This window comes from Acinonyx jubatus, chromosome C1, assembly GCF_027475565.1.
Source record: "Acinonyx jubatus isolate Ajub_Pintada_27869175 chromosome C1, VMU_Ajub_asm_v1.0, whole genome shotgun sequence".
Taxonomy (NCBI): domain Eukaryota; kingdom Metazoa; phylum Chordata; class Mammalia; order Carnivora; family Felidae; genus Acinonyx; species Acinonyx jubatus.
Genome location: NC_069381.1, coordinates 79,875,316 through 79,889,354, shown reverse-complemented (window position 1 = coordinate 79,889,354; position 14,039 = coordinate 79,875,316). Strand labels below are relative to the sequence as shown.

The 14,039-nt window shown below is 41.8% G+C and overlaps 1 long non-coding RNA gene across 1 annotated transcript in view; it reads right to left on the bottom strand.

Moving 5' to 3' along the window:
• LOC113599245 (uncharacterized) overlaps nt 1-12,085 on the bottom strand; it is a 122,490-nt gene extending 110,405 nt beyond the window's left edge. Inside the window, exons 1-2 of the long non-coding RNA XR_003419997.2 lie at nt 2,402-12,085; nt 1,449-1,560 (exon numbers count right to left, since the gene is read on the bottom strand). This is a non-coding gene — a long non-coding RNA (uncharacterized LOC113599245). The remainder of the gene's footprint in view (nt 1-1,448; nt 1,561-2,401) is intronic.
• Nucleotides 12,086-14,039: the final 1,954 nt, after the last annotated feature.

The following is a 14,039-nucleotide window of genomic DNA, read 5'->3' as shown; positions in this document are numbered from 1 at the left end:
CTCTGTGGTTTCACATGATGAAAGTTTATTTCTTGCTCACGGCATAGTTCTGGTCAGATGACTCTTCTCCACAGGATGCCGAGGAGGAAGATGCAATGGGTTTTGGTGAAATCATCCGGTGTCTACTATAAGAGGTGTACTGTTCCCTCGTGAAGGGAATCAAGGAAAGGGCATTCCTGATCTCTCAAACAATAGGTGTCCATTGTGCTGGACATAATACATCAGTGTGTGACACGGTCACCAAGGAACAGTTATTTATGAAAAAACTACAAACAGATAAAAAAAAAGATACAAATAATCAACAAAACTGAACACTAACTTATGAAAAAAACAAGAAAAATAAGAAAAATGGGGATTTTAAGAAAATGTCTCATATGTTCAGATGCACCATCCTGAGCAATACTCTTGTTTGACTACATGATGGTCTTACGAAGTACCAGGTTTTTGTTTTCTCCTCCACTGCCCCAGAAAATGATAAAGTCATTTTATTTGTATAGCTGTCCCCACCAGAGATCTTTATTAGTGCCAGAGATTGCAATGAGCTAACACAGTAAAAGCTGGAATCAAGACCTTTCCTCGTTCCAATTCCTTGATCCCAGGCTTAACTGCATTTCCTCACAGGATCTTTATTTGCCACAAAGATACCGCAGCTGATTCCTTCCTTTTTCCGGCCCTGACCTCATCATTTCAATTAAGCAGCCTTTTGGAACAAAGCATATTGCAGTCTTTATCAGTCTCTTTTACTTATCTCCAGGTCAAAGAGCTGCCTCAGACTCTCACCTGCACTTTCCTATGACGCCTTTGGGCCCTGCTCTCCTACATGTTCCTCTTTTCCTTCTCTCCCTCCTAACAGAACATCCACCTGCTCTATCATTTCCCTATGTCACTGGTGAGAATGCCTCCATACCCCATCCAGGCAGGTGCCTCTGGCCACCCTTGTCTCCTTGTTTTCTCTTATACCTTATGCCAAAGTGATTGCTGGGACAGTCCTTAGGGAGGGGGCAGAGCACACACGGCAATCTTGGAAGAAGCTAAAAACTGCAGGACGGAAAGAAAATCTACCTATGCACAATGACAGCTCCAAAGAAGCCTCCAAGACTGGTGAATGGGTACAAACATTTGTAATTTAGGGAGAAGCTCAAGTCAAACCTTTACATTCACAAAAGCATCCCAAATGACTGCCTCTGAGTCACAGTTCATTTTTAGGACTCAGGACTTAAGTCCAACCTGAAATAGGACCCAATAAGCATCACACAGTGTTCCTCCCCAAATCACCCACATTCCCACAATGCCTTTACAAAAGACCCTGCCCAATATGTCATCCACTTGCCTCTCTTCGATTGGAAACATCAAAGCATGGTAAAAAGCGGAGTGAACCACCCACCACATAACAGAGTAGCAGAGATAGTTCAGGAAATAAAACTCAGGATTTCATCCCTGGAGCCTACCTTAGCATGCAGTCATTCTGCTGCACGTGTTTTTCATAATGTACCTCTGGGGTTTGAATTATTGCTGGGTTTTGCTTTTTTAGGTGGACAGGGAGAATTCAGGTGGAGAACACTAGTAAAATGCAAGAAGTTAAAGCATTATTGGTATAACAAATAGAGAATGTTTTGTTCCAGTTGAAAGAGCTCCAATATTTCATCCCAAAGTCATCTTCTGGGAAAACCGAAATGTAAGGAGTCTGACACACACTGAATAAGATTTAGTAGGCACATTTCCAGGGTATGCACAGAGCCCGTGTTTTGCTGATTTTACACTTCCTCTTTAACCTTAGGTCTACCTGGCCAAATGTCTATAGTGCCTCATGCTAGCAAACTTTCAGGGCAATGTAGTCAATAGAGCACAACATTTTTATTATATATTAGTTTCTCTTTTCACATGCTCGCATTTGCAAGACATAATCCCTGATCATAGTCGACTTTTCCCCCAAATTACACAAAAACAGTTTGAATGGCATTTAGTTCCATAGGAAAAAGGATTGGAAGAAAAAAAATTGCCCAGATATTAATAATGATTGCTAGATGAAGGTATTATTATGTGTGATTTTTTTTTCTACTTCTATTTTCTATTATTTCTGCAATCTCTGCCTGGAGTTCCAGATTGCTTTTTTTTTTTTATCATAAATGAAAAATAAAGTTAAAACCTATGAAGGAAATGTCCAGTTCCAAGTTTGCCCATGTCACCTCTAGAGGCAGATAGGGAGCTCCTTGAGGCTGTCGTACAGAGGTGGTGTGATACTCGCTCCACCGGAGCGCCTGGGTTTAAACCCTAGCACAGCTCCTGGCTGGATACTTGTTTGACCTTGGGCTCACTGCATCATACCTCAGTGCTTCGCGTTTCTCATTGCTCATCTGTAAATCTATTAGACTAGGCAGTTAGTTAGGTTCTAACAGCATACCTGGAGGTGGGCAACCAGGAAATCATGGCCAGCATTCAGGAAGGTCAGAGGTCTGTCCTGGCAGCAGTCTATAAGAAGCCTGGATCAAACCAGACCGGACCAAGATGGTGGATACCATGACCTGAAACCCCTGACCAAATTAGGAAGAAAAAGCGCGAAACCCTGCTTCCCTCCCAAGTAATGAATCTTCTGCCCAGTAGTTAGCAACTGTCAGTAAAGGAAAGAAACCCAACCCCCAAGGCGCGGGGCTCTCTGGAGCTCACCTGCCCTGTGGGCTATTCGCTTTAATAAACTTTCCCGCTGGTGTCATTTGTCCAGTGTGATGCGTGTCTGTCCTTGTATTCATTCTCCTAACAAGACCAAGAACCTTCCCTGGCTCCTTCGGGTCTGGCTGGGTCTAGACTCCAGGGCCAGGCATCTGCCCAGTTCACCCCGGAACAATCAGACAAATAATCGTAATATCTATGAGACAGGGAAACCGAAGGTACCTCGTGAGAATAAAGGTTGGGTTTGGGGTTTTTTTCCCTTTGCTTCTTATCCGGCTTCTCTTCTTACTAGGACCTGCACCCCCGCCCCCACTCCACTCTATATACGCCTCAGAATGCAAACACTGTATGTCCTTCTTGTTTTTGTTTCTTTCAGTAGGCTCCATGCTAGGCGTTGACCCAGAACTTGAACCTGGGACACTGAGACTGATAATGTGAGCTGAGATTAAGAATTGGATGCTTAAATGAAATTAGTCAGAGAAAGACAAATATCATATGACTTCACTCCTATGAGGAACTTAAGATACAAAACAAATGAACATAAGGGAAGGGAAGCAAAAAGAATATAAAACAGGGAGGGGGGAAAAACATAAGACTCCTAAATATAGAAACAAACAGAGGGTTGCTGAAGGGGTTGTGGGAGGAGGGATGGGCTAAACGGGTAAGGAACATTAATGAAGATACTTGTTGGGATGAGCACTGGGTGTTATACATAGGGGATGAATCACTGGAATCTACTCCTGAAATCATTGTTGCACTATATGCTAACTAACTTGGATGTAAAGTAAAAAATGAATGAATGAATGAATGAACGAATGAATGAATGAATGAATGAATTTTTAATAAAAGGATTGGATGCTTAACCACATGAGCCACCCAGGTGCCCTGTGTATGTCTTCCTTCGGACAAAGGGACAAAGACTTAATGGTGTCTCTAGAATAGATAACATCTGAGTAAGGACCAGGTGAGAATGACCTGGTGAAGGTACCATAGGCATATTCTATACCACTGGTGCTAAACATCTTAATGCCAAGATCCCTGGTTTCAGGGAGTAAGTGACTTATGATGGACTCGTCCAAAAGGACGTAAGCACCAGACCACAGTCCTCAATAAAAACCCCCAGACCCAGAACAAATACGAGACCCACGCTCCTTTCCTTTCCAAGTCTCCTGGATGGTTCATCTATATGTGCTTTCTCTCTCTCTCTTTAATAAACTGCTTTCACCTCCTGCTGGCTCACGTTTGATTTCCATCCTGTGTGAAGTCAAGGACCCTCTTGGCTGGTCCTGCAGGACCCCCTCTGGGTCCTTGGACCTGGCCCGCCTACATCAAAACCTCTTTACAAGCTAAAAGGCACAGGAGTCAGGAAATTATAGTTTCCTCCAATATAGGTCAGGGTTTATAAAGGTAGGGAATAAAGTTGAAAGTAAATGGGCAAATGATTGGCATAGCCATTATCCTTATTTGCCAAGAAATAGCTCTTTAAAAGCATTTCATATTTGCTTAAAACTGCATTAGGTAGTATTCCATTCTGTTACCTTTTTTTAGCTTCCTCCTAAGCAAATTTTGGGAATACACCAACCCCCAGGGTCAGGTCCAGTGACTATCCTTAAAGAATATTGTCTTCCACCCCCACACCCACCAAGACTCAAGCCCATAATTCTCTTGAAGTGTTGTAAAGTACACTGACTCCCTTCCAGGACCATGTACATAACAGGGGCCTGATTTCCTCATGTGCTCCTGAAGACACGCACAACACATTCTTATGCATAGTGAGACTTATGTACTTCAGTTTTCCATATCTGTGGCATGGAATGCTATTACCTATCATACCTTGAAGCCCAGTTTTTGCAAAAGTACCTTAAAAACTGTGAAGTCCTTTTACATACATGACTTGTCATTATCTTTTGATTACTGTTCTTTATTGCTACCCCATGCCACTCCTCTCATCAGGGACAACTTGGTCATTCTGATGTGTTAAAAAACATCATGAATATGTGTCAAAAAAAAAGTAGTCAACAAACAGAATAACCTTTGCTAAATTTCCATGTGATCCCAAGCCAAATCAGCCTTAAGACGTCCTGATACAGAAAATGAATTTAGGGGATGCCTGGGTGGCTCAATCAGTTAAGTGTCCTGTTGAGGGAGCATAAGGCAAGCTGACAGGCCGCAAACCCCAGCCCCCTCCCAGGTAGGATACGCGTGATAGTCCTCAGGCACTCCTGGCTGCCCAAGAACAAAGGAAAGGGGGAAAACAAATGGCAAACTGATAGAGATCAGAGTCCTGCAGGACCTAAGTCTCCATCACCCCTCCATAGAGATGTGGGGAAACAAGGCAGAAGGAAATGGCAGATAGAACTAAGTTTCCTTATACCCTGCAGCCCATTGACAAACTTGAGGCGGGCAGAGTAAAATGTCTCTCCAGGAACTCCCTACTGTCTTAATGCTAATGCTTTCGCTGGAGGGAAAAGCAACCTTAGCTTGACAATAGCCAGGCCTCTAGTGTCCTGTAAGTCTTTAGCATATGAAAATCTCACTGGAAACTTCCCTTGGACTTTACCTCCCCCAACTCCATGGTTTGTATTCAGTCTCTCCTCATGGTCCTGGGGCAGCTCTTCCTGCCCACGGGTCCTGTCCCCATGCTTCAATAAAATCACCTTTTTGCACCAAAGATGTATTCAAGAATTCTTTCTTAGTGGGTGATGGGCATTGAGGAGGGCACTTGTTGTGATGAGCACTGGGTGTTGTATGTAAGCCAATTTGACAATAAATTATATTTAAAAAAATAAAGTGAGGAAGGCTAAAAAAAAAAAAAGAATTATTTCTTGGCTGTCAGCTCTGGACCCCACGAACCCCATTATCACCCCCCAGAAAACCTCATCAGGACCGACTGATGATTTCAGCTCAGATCATGAATCCAGAGTTGGGGAGTCGAGCCCCTTGTTGGGCTCTGCACTGAGTTTGGAGCCTGCTTAAGATTCTCCCCCTACCCCTAGCTTGCATGCCCTTATTCTCTTTCCCTCTCTGTCTCTCTCTACAAAAAAAATAAAATAAAATAAATTAAAAAAAAATTAAATTAAATTAAATTAAATGAACCTGGTCACATGTTAGAGTTCTCAGCCAGCCTGACCACACAGATGCATACAAGTTGGAGTCATCTGCCAAAATATGACAATTGAGGGGTCTACAAGCATGCTTTTGTTATCTCAAAAGCATTCTTAAGCACATTTTATTTTTTTTCAATATATGAAATTTATTGTCAAATTGGTCTTAAGCACATTTTAAAACACACACCATTGAGCAAACAGAAAATCTAAGTCAACCCTAAAACAGAATCACAAGCACTGCCCCCTTATGGAATGTACATAGTACAGACATCATCTCATTTTATCCTCACAGTCTCCTCTGAGATAAGTATTATTATCCCCACTTTACTGATGGGGAAACTGAGGTTCAGAGATCTATAGTATCTTTCTCAAGACCATGCAGCCAGTAAGCAGCAGAGCTAAAAGTTGGACCAATTATAATGCTCTGGCATTCTATCCACTCATGACACTGCATCCTACAATAGAATGTGTCCCCTCATGTCCCCCCATAAATATTTCTTCTCATCAATCTCTAATTTGTCCAACCCAGCCTGACATCTGCTCCTTAGAGGACCCAGACTAAACAGCATCTCTTATTTAGTTCTAGTTCTTTCTCTTGCCTTCCGGTCTCAGGTTCCAGCACTCAGGGTCCCAGCACCCAACTTCAGCATCAGCGCACCTGGGCAATGCACCCATCCCACCCACACCACTACTCCTGGGCCCCCAAATGGGGGAGGGACTAAATGTTTTCCCCATTTGCAATACCTCTCACTGCAAAGCATCAATTCAATCCTCCTTTGCTGCTTGAATGGTCCCTCATCAGAGAAGAAAAAGAATGTTATAAATCTACTGCTGCTAAGGTGTAAATATTAACAGCTTAATGTGCTCTCTCTCCAGGGAGCCTGCATTTTAAAGAGGCCAAATCGAGAGGGCAATCACTTAACCCAAAGAAATGAATAAATCTACAGATATTTCTTGAGTACGCAAGTCAGGGAGCTCAAGAGAAGCTGAATTCAAATTTAAAGAGTGTAGCTCCCAGATGGAATTTAAATAATGGTGCCCCTTGGCTGGGAGAGCTTTTCCTCTCCGAGCAACTTACCCTGCTCAACAACACTTTGAGGCCTTCTAGATAAAACCTTCTCTCCCCACAAAAGTTGCATTTTGTTTAAAGGTTGACCCAGACAAGATCTTGTTCCTGCAGGGGATAGAGGAGTTTCAATTCAGCCCGAGACCATCCAAGCTCCAGCAGGCGAGGACTGTCGGCATGATTGTCTACTCTTGTCTTCCCCTGGTTCCCTCAAGTTACAGCCTTTCAGTTACAACAAGCTGGAGAACTCTACCGTGCCATGTTTTTATCAGAGGGGACTCCATCCTCCGTCTTACAAAGCACTAGCCAGGCTCTTCACTGAGCACCTAGGGCAGGCTGTTTCATTTACATAGGCGTGCTCCCCTGAACAGAAGAAAACAAGCAATACCGTCAGCTTCCTAAAAGCTGAGTGAAGAATAAGTTAATACTTTCTAAGTACTTTAAAATATACGACAGGGTAACTGACCTCCTATTGTTGGCTGGAAGGTGTCATGGGTGCTTGAATATTAAAACAAAATAAATACCTCAAAGCACTTAACATGGTGAATAACCATGCAGTCATTCAAATGAATGCCCTCAGTGTAGAGTCTCCAAAGTCAAGCAGATTACATGCACACAGACCTCTTTTTTCACTCCCAAAAAAAGAGAACAAAAATGCTCTCACCCATGCACATACATATAAAAGCAACAACAAAATCATGTAATACGTGGGGCACCTGGGTGGCTCAATTCGTTCAGCATCCGACTTCAGCTTAGGTCATTGATAAAGTTTTGGGGGGATGCTGGGGTTCATGGGGTCTGGAGCCGACAGCCGAAAAAGAATTCTTGAAGACATCTTTGGTGCAAAAAGGTGATTTTATTAAAGCACAGGGACAGCACCCTTGGGCAGGAAGAGCTGCACGGCAAGTGTAGGGGGTGACCATTTTATGGAGTTAGGAGAAATAAAGTCAAGAGGGAGTTTCCAAAGACACTTTCACAAGCTAGAGACTTACTGGAGGCCTAGCTATTGTCACAGTGAGGTTGTTTTTCCCTCTAGCAAAGTGTTAACATTAAAACAGTAGAGAATTTTTGGACTTTAGGCCATTGATGGAATTGCCTTTTTCCTGTAAAATGGGTGAGACTCTTACTTGTTTTTTGTCCTCTCCTGTTTTGGGGTAGCCAGGAGTGTCCAAGGAATACCATACATGTCCCACCTGGGATGGGGGTGGGGGGTGCTGTTAGCCTGTACTTTCCCTCAGTATGCCTCACACTCCCTCATCAGTGATGATCTCAAGGTCTGTGGGTTCCAGCCCAACATCAGGCTCTGCATTGACAGTTCAGAGCCTGCTTGGGATTCTCTCTCTCTCCGCTCCCCCTTCTCTGCCCTTCCCCCACTTGTGTGCATGTGCTCTTTTTCTCTCTCAAAATAAATGAGTGAATTAAAAAAAAAATCCATGTAATGCAAAGTTAATGCATCATTATTTTTCTGCATTTTAAACACAAAAGTCTAGAAACTTGCAGTTATTATACGTCAAGGTCTCTGGCTCCAGGCCAGCTAGCAGCTGATGGACAATGGCCCCCAAGTTATTAATCTGCAGACCTGCTTCCACTTCAGTCATCAGCTTACCATGGGACACTAACAAAGGCATTCATCCAACCCGTGTCTGCATTTTCCCATCTATAAAAGTAAAACAATGCATTCAAGTGATTTTGTGTTGGCCATTAGCTTCACAGGAAGGTTGTGAATATTTATGGGATGTGCCTCAAAATTCTTTCTTACTCTTAGAGGAAAAATCTCACTGTGAATCAAAGACATTCCAAAAACAGAGGGATGTCATGTCTCCTGAAATAACTTGCCCTGAGTTACCAGAGTGAGACTGCTGAAGAACATTGGTGGATCAGAAAGGACATTCCAACCAAGAGAGAAGGAACTGAACCAAGAAAAGGCTGTAGCTGGTGACTATGTCCCTTCCAGTGATGGGATCCAGGGCTGCAGCAGCCTGGGCATCAGACAGTTTTAAGTAGCCTTATTCAAAAGCAAATAGGCTGCACCTTCCCTCCCCCACCCCTTCTACTCTACAGGAGAGTTACTTCAAAACACAATCTCCTCAATACCAGAAAGTTCCTCCAGAGGGCTATAGGTGTAGATAAATCATCACCTCCTCCTGAGAGTCTTCTCTGATCACAACTGTCCCTTCTCTAGTTCCCCCATTAGATGCCCCTGTCTATGATCCAGTGAGACCTTTTTTATTGCACTGTAAATACTGCCCTACTCCTATGTCTTCCTGTAAACCATGTGTTCCTTGAGGGTAGAAGTTATAGGGAAGGAAAAATAATTCTCCCTCTACCTCTCTGAGTTTTTTGTCTGAAACTCTTCCAATAAAAAAACAGGTTAATGGGGCACCAGGGTGGCTCAGTCAGTTGAGTGTCCAATTCTTGATTTTGGCTCAGGTCATGATCTCAAAGTCTGTGGGATTAAGTCTCACAACAGGTCCCATGCTGACAGGGTAGAGCCTTCTTGGGATTCTCTCTCCTCTCTCCCTCTCTCTCTGCTCCTCTCCCAACTATTTCTTTCTCTCTCTTTCAAAATAAATAAATAAACTTAAGAGAAGATTAATAACAGAAAACAAATAGACATTGATTAAAATGTATATCCCATATTTACATGACAGATACACATAGGGAAAAATGAGTAACTCAAAGGGGAGGCTTAGAGTTCAAGCTTAAAAAAAAAATCTTAATAAGAAAAGGGGAGGGGCACCTGGGTGGCTCAGTTGGTTAAACATCTGACTTCAGTTCAGGTCATGATCTCATGATTCATGTGTTCAAACCCTGCATCAGGCGCTCTGTTGTCAGCACAGAGCCCGCTTCGGATCCTGTCTCTCTCTCTCTCTCTCTCTCTCTCTCTCTCTCTCTCTCTCTTTCTCTGCCCCTCCCCCTCCCTCACTCTCTCCCCCACTCTCTCTCTCAAAAATAAATAAACATTTTAAAAAATAAGAAACAGGGAGAGGGTATATATAGGCAACTTAGAGGAGAGTGAATGGTTTTTAGGAAAGATGAATGGGCCCTCAGAAAAGTAGATAGGAGGTGTGATAGTTTGTGACAAAGTTTGTCTGGCTGTGGTGTTCATTTCCAGTCTCCTCTACTGTGATAAAAGACAATCTTCCCTGGTTGATAAAACTCTTAAGAGGGTATGTATGACAACTGAGTTCTTTTTTGGAGGATCTGTCTTGGGGCAGATAAGGGATGTTCATAGAAAGTCCCTTCCTGCATTTGCCACTTTTCAAGTACCTACAGCTTAACATACATAATCGATATGCCAAAGTAACATATTTTGGAGTGGCATATTTTGTGGTAACATAACCTTCAAGGTTATGTTATGTCTTTAACAGGGGCCTAGCACAATTCCTGGCACATAGTAAGTGCTCAGTAAATGTCTAATGGATAAGTGAATGAATGGAATTACAAAGGGAGATAAATTACAGTTATGCCCTTAAACTGCTCAAAACCTAGAAAGGTGGACAAGACTAGAAACCAAAGATTTAGGACAAAGCAGAATATTAAAAGGTGCAATTAAAACTCTACATGAATTTAAAAGAAGACGGGCACCTGGGTGGCTCAGTCAGTAAAGCATCCGACTGACTCAGGTCATGACCTCACAGTTAGTGAGTTCGAGCCCCACGTCAGGCTCTGTGCTGACAGCTCAGAGCCTGGAGCTTGCTTTGGATTCTGTTTCTCCCTATCTTGCTGCCCCTCCCTCACTCATGCTCTATCTCTCAAAGATAAATAAACATTAAAAAAATTTTTTTAAAGAAGAAACCATTCCAGGAGGAAAGGAAAAACATGAGGCTTTAAACAGGATCTTAAACAAGGAATGACATCCAAGAAGAGACAGGACCTCTGCAGTCTTTACTGGGCTCCCAAGGCCCCCAACCATATCTCCTACAAGCCCCTCACTCCCTTCACACCAGCCATACTGACCTCTCACTTTTCTCTCAAGCTCACCAGCAATTCTCTACCTCAGGGCATTTGCGCCTATAATTCCTTCTGTTTGGAGTGTTCTTCCTGCAGATACTTGACTGGTGAACTTCCTCACTTCCTTCACATCTTTGCTTCAGTGTTACTTCTCTAACCACTCTGCTCTAAACTGAAACCCACCATACCCCATCCCTGCTACCAATGCTTTTATCCTTCCCTGCTTCGATTTGTCTTTTTTTTTTTTAATGATAGGTCTTATTAAACATACACTAAAGCAACTTTTTAAACTGACTAATTGTAAACTCGGGCCCAAGTTTTATTTCAATTCACCACAGGAAAAAGACTCCTGAGAAAGCCAATTCCCAGATTTTTTTCTTGTTAGACACGTTTCTAGCATGGGGAAAGTGGTTAGATTATATTGTTAGACTAGGTACAACAAAAGATGTCTGGTTAAAAGTTATTAGGACTGTCACAAGACAGATGATTAGCTGAGCTGAAAAATCTAACTTCCCAAAAGGGAACCTTAATCTCATTCAAGTGTAGTGACATAAGTAGCATATTTAACACTCAGAGCAGACCATTTTTTCTCTCTCCTCCTTACAGTAGAATTCGTTTTAGGAATAATCATGAAATTAGCAATAATAATGGCCAGAGGAGAATCAGAAACTGTGGACATTTTCTATCATTGATCCTTCTACACACATGCATGCCAGTAATAAAATTTAACAATGAACAAAGAAAAAAAATAAATATCACAGTACAAAAAAGGAATAAAAGCAAGGGGTTGATAATTTTCATCGCATTTATTCTCTTTTTTGGAAAAAAAAGAGAAATAGTATGCCTACATAATGTTTGCCTCAGAAATGAATACATTTCGGTTTAATAACAAATAATAATTTTCTAAGAATGAGACAGGTGTTGGAAATCACCCCGAATGCAGTGATGGCCAATCTGCAGGTGAGAAGCATGGCCATCAACCCTCCCCTTCTGCATGTCTGCCGGGGGACTGACCTGGGCTTTCAGTCAGTCAGTGACTAAGACCAAAGCACAGGACTCTTCCCTCAACACTTTGGGTCACCACACAATAAAGATGAAAGACAGGGGGGAAAAATAAGAATTTTCTAAAAACAAATTTCTATTTTAAAGATATTATTCAAATGCAGTAGAATATCTCATGTATGAACTGAAATTTTCACTTACCAAGCAAAAATATGCCACTTCACTATTCACACTCTGTTTCATTGTTTTAAATTGCAAACACAGATAAAATCTTCAAGTGGTCATAAGGAATGACAGAATTGTTGTTTACATCAAATCTACTATTTACATGCAAACACGGATACTAAGCTGGGGATAGAGGACATGTACTGAAGCAAACCCTAATAATACTGCATTTACTTTGCCAGGGGCAGGGGAGAACACTTTATTTGTAGGAATTATCTACATGGATTTTCCTGTACAATGCAATATTTATGAAATAGGCAATGCACATGTGCTACTTGGTGTTTACATGTATATTAAAATTGAACAGTAACCATAACAATTGTTTAGAAATTAGATCAACAAAAGGTTTTCTCAAAGAAGAATACTCTATTACTGGCATTGTTTAAAAGTACCAGTCTATGGTGACAATTACAAGAAGACCAACTTTGTGTCAGTTTCATCACTATTTTGTTACTCTCAAGCCCTTTTTGCTGGCACTGGGGTGGATATTCCCATTGTCTTCCCCTTGCTAGGCCTCAGCTCTCATCTAACAAAGTATTCTGGAAGCATTTTATCAGAAATCCAAAAAGTTGGGTTTCAGATAATTCTCTTTCTCATGTAATAGGTAATTTACTTAATTATTTTGTTTATTGCTTATCTCCTCCATAAGGGCAGGGATACATGTCTGTTTTACTCATTGTTATATTCCAAACATCTAGAACAGCATCTGGAGCATGGGAAGTACCCGACATTTATTTGATTAAATTGAAAAATCTTCACTAATTCTCAGCTATCGTTAATTTATGGATAGATTCTCATCTGTGTTGAATGAACCGTCTTTCTCTCCAAAGAGCAATGTCCACGACCCAACAAGCTGCTCCCTCAGTTTTTGCAGTATCACAATTAAGAATTCTTGTTCCCCATCACATAAGCCCCGTGTCCCTTCCCAGAACTGTGGAGCTGTGCCTGCTAATTCTCCAAGTTCGTTCTGAGGACACTAATTCTGGGAGGTAGTAATGCTGGTCTGCAGGAGGAGACAGGAGAAAAAGACCCTGGGATCAAATCAGTTTAGGAAGTTTTTTATTAAACAAAATTAAGGAAACATCATTTTGTTTTTGTTTTTTTCCACTGCAACACATTTCAGGGCTTATGCTATATTGTCATTGTGACTCTCCAGTATTATAAGCAGGATTTCCAAAACTTATGCGATCATAATTGTGAAAATTTCTGAAAAATTCTGTACTTTAGTAAAGTGATCTCCTGACCTCCTAGCACTGTGGACTCCTACTCCAAACATGAATATGATCAAAGTGGCTGCCCCACGGGACAGCTGTGAGAAGAAACGAATCCACAGGCAGTACATTGAACCATTGAACACTGACTGATGCGTGATCAACATGCAGTGAATGTTAGCTATTGGTCATATAATTTTGTGTGCAGTTACCTTAATCTGAGGAACTCAGTATTTTTCTTACTCCATTTTATAAATGGACAAACCAAGGCAGAGAGAGAAAAAAATTGGCTTGGAAAAAAACAAAAACAAAACCACCAAAAAACCATTGCCAGTAAGATGACTTTAAGCAATAGTAAGGCAATGAAAATCACAAACAATGACAATATAGTTTGTCCTCAAATTTAACATAGTACTTTATAGACATGTTTATCGCCCTAATATTCCCGTCAAACCCAGGGAAATATGACAGAATGCCAGGGTAAACAGGGTCATCTTCTTTGGAGTATCCATTTTGCGTCAGGATTTGGGGATAAAGAAGTGAACTACTTTAATAATTTTAAATATATGTACCTTTTATTTTTTTAATGTTTATTTATTTTTGAGAGAGACACAGAGCATCAGTGGGGGAGGAGCAGAGAGAGAGGGAGACACAGAATGCAAAGCAGGCTCCAGGCTCTGAGCTATCAGCACAGAGCCCTACTCAGGGCTCGAACCCACGAACGGTGAGATCATGACCTGAGCCGAAGTTGGACGCTTAACCGACTGAGCCACCCAGGCGCCCCAAATATATGTACCTTTTAAATGG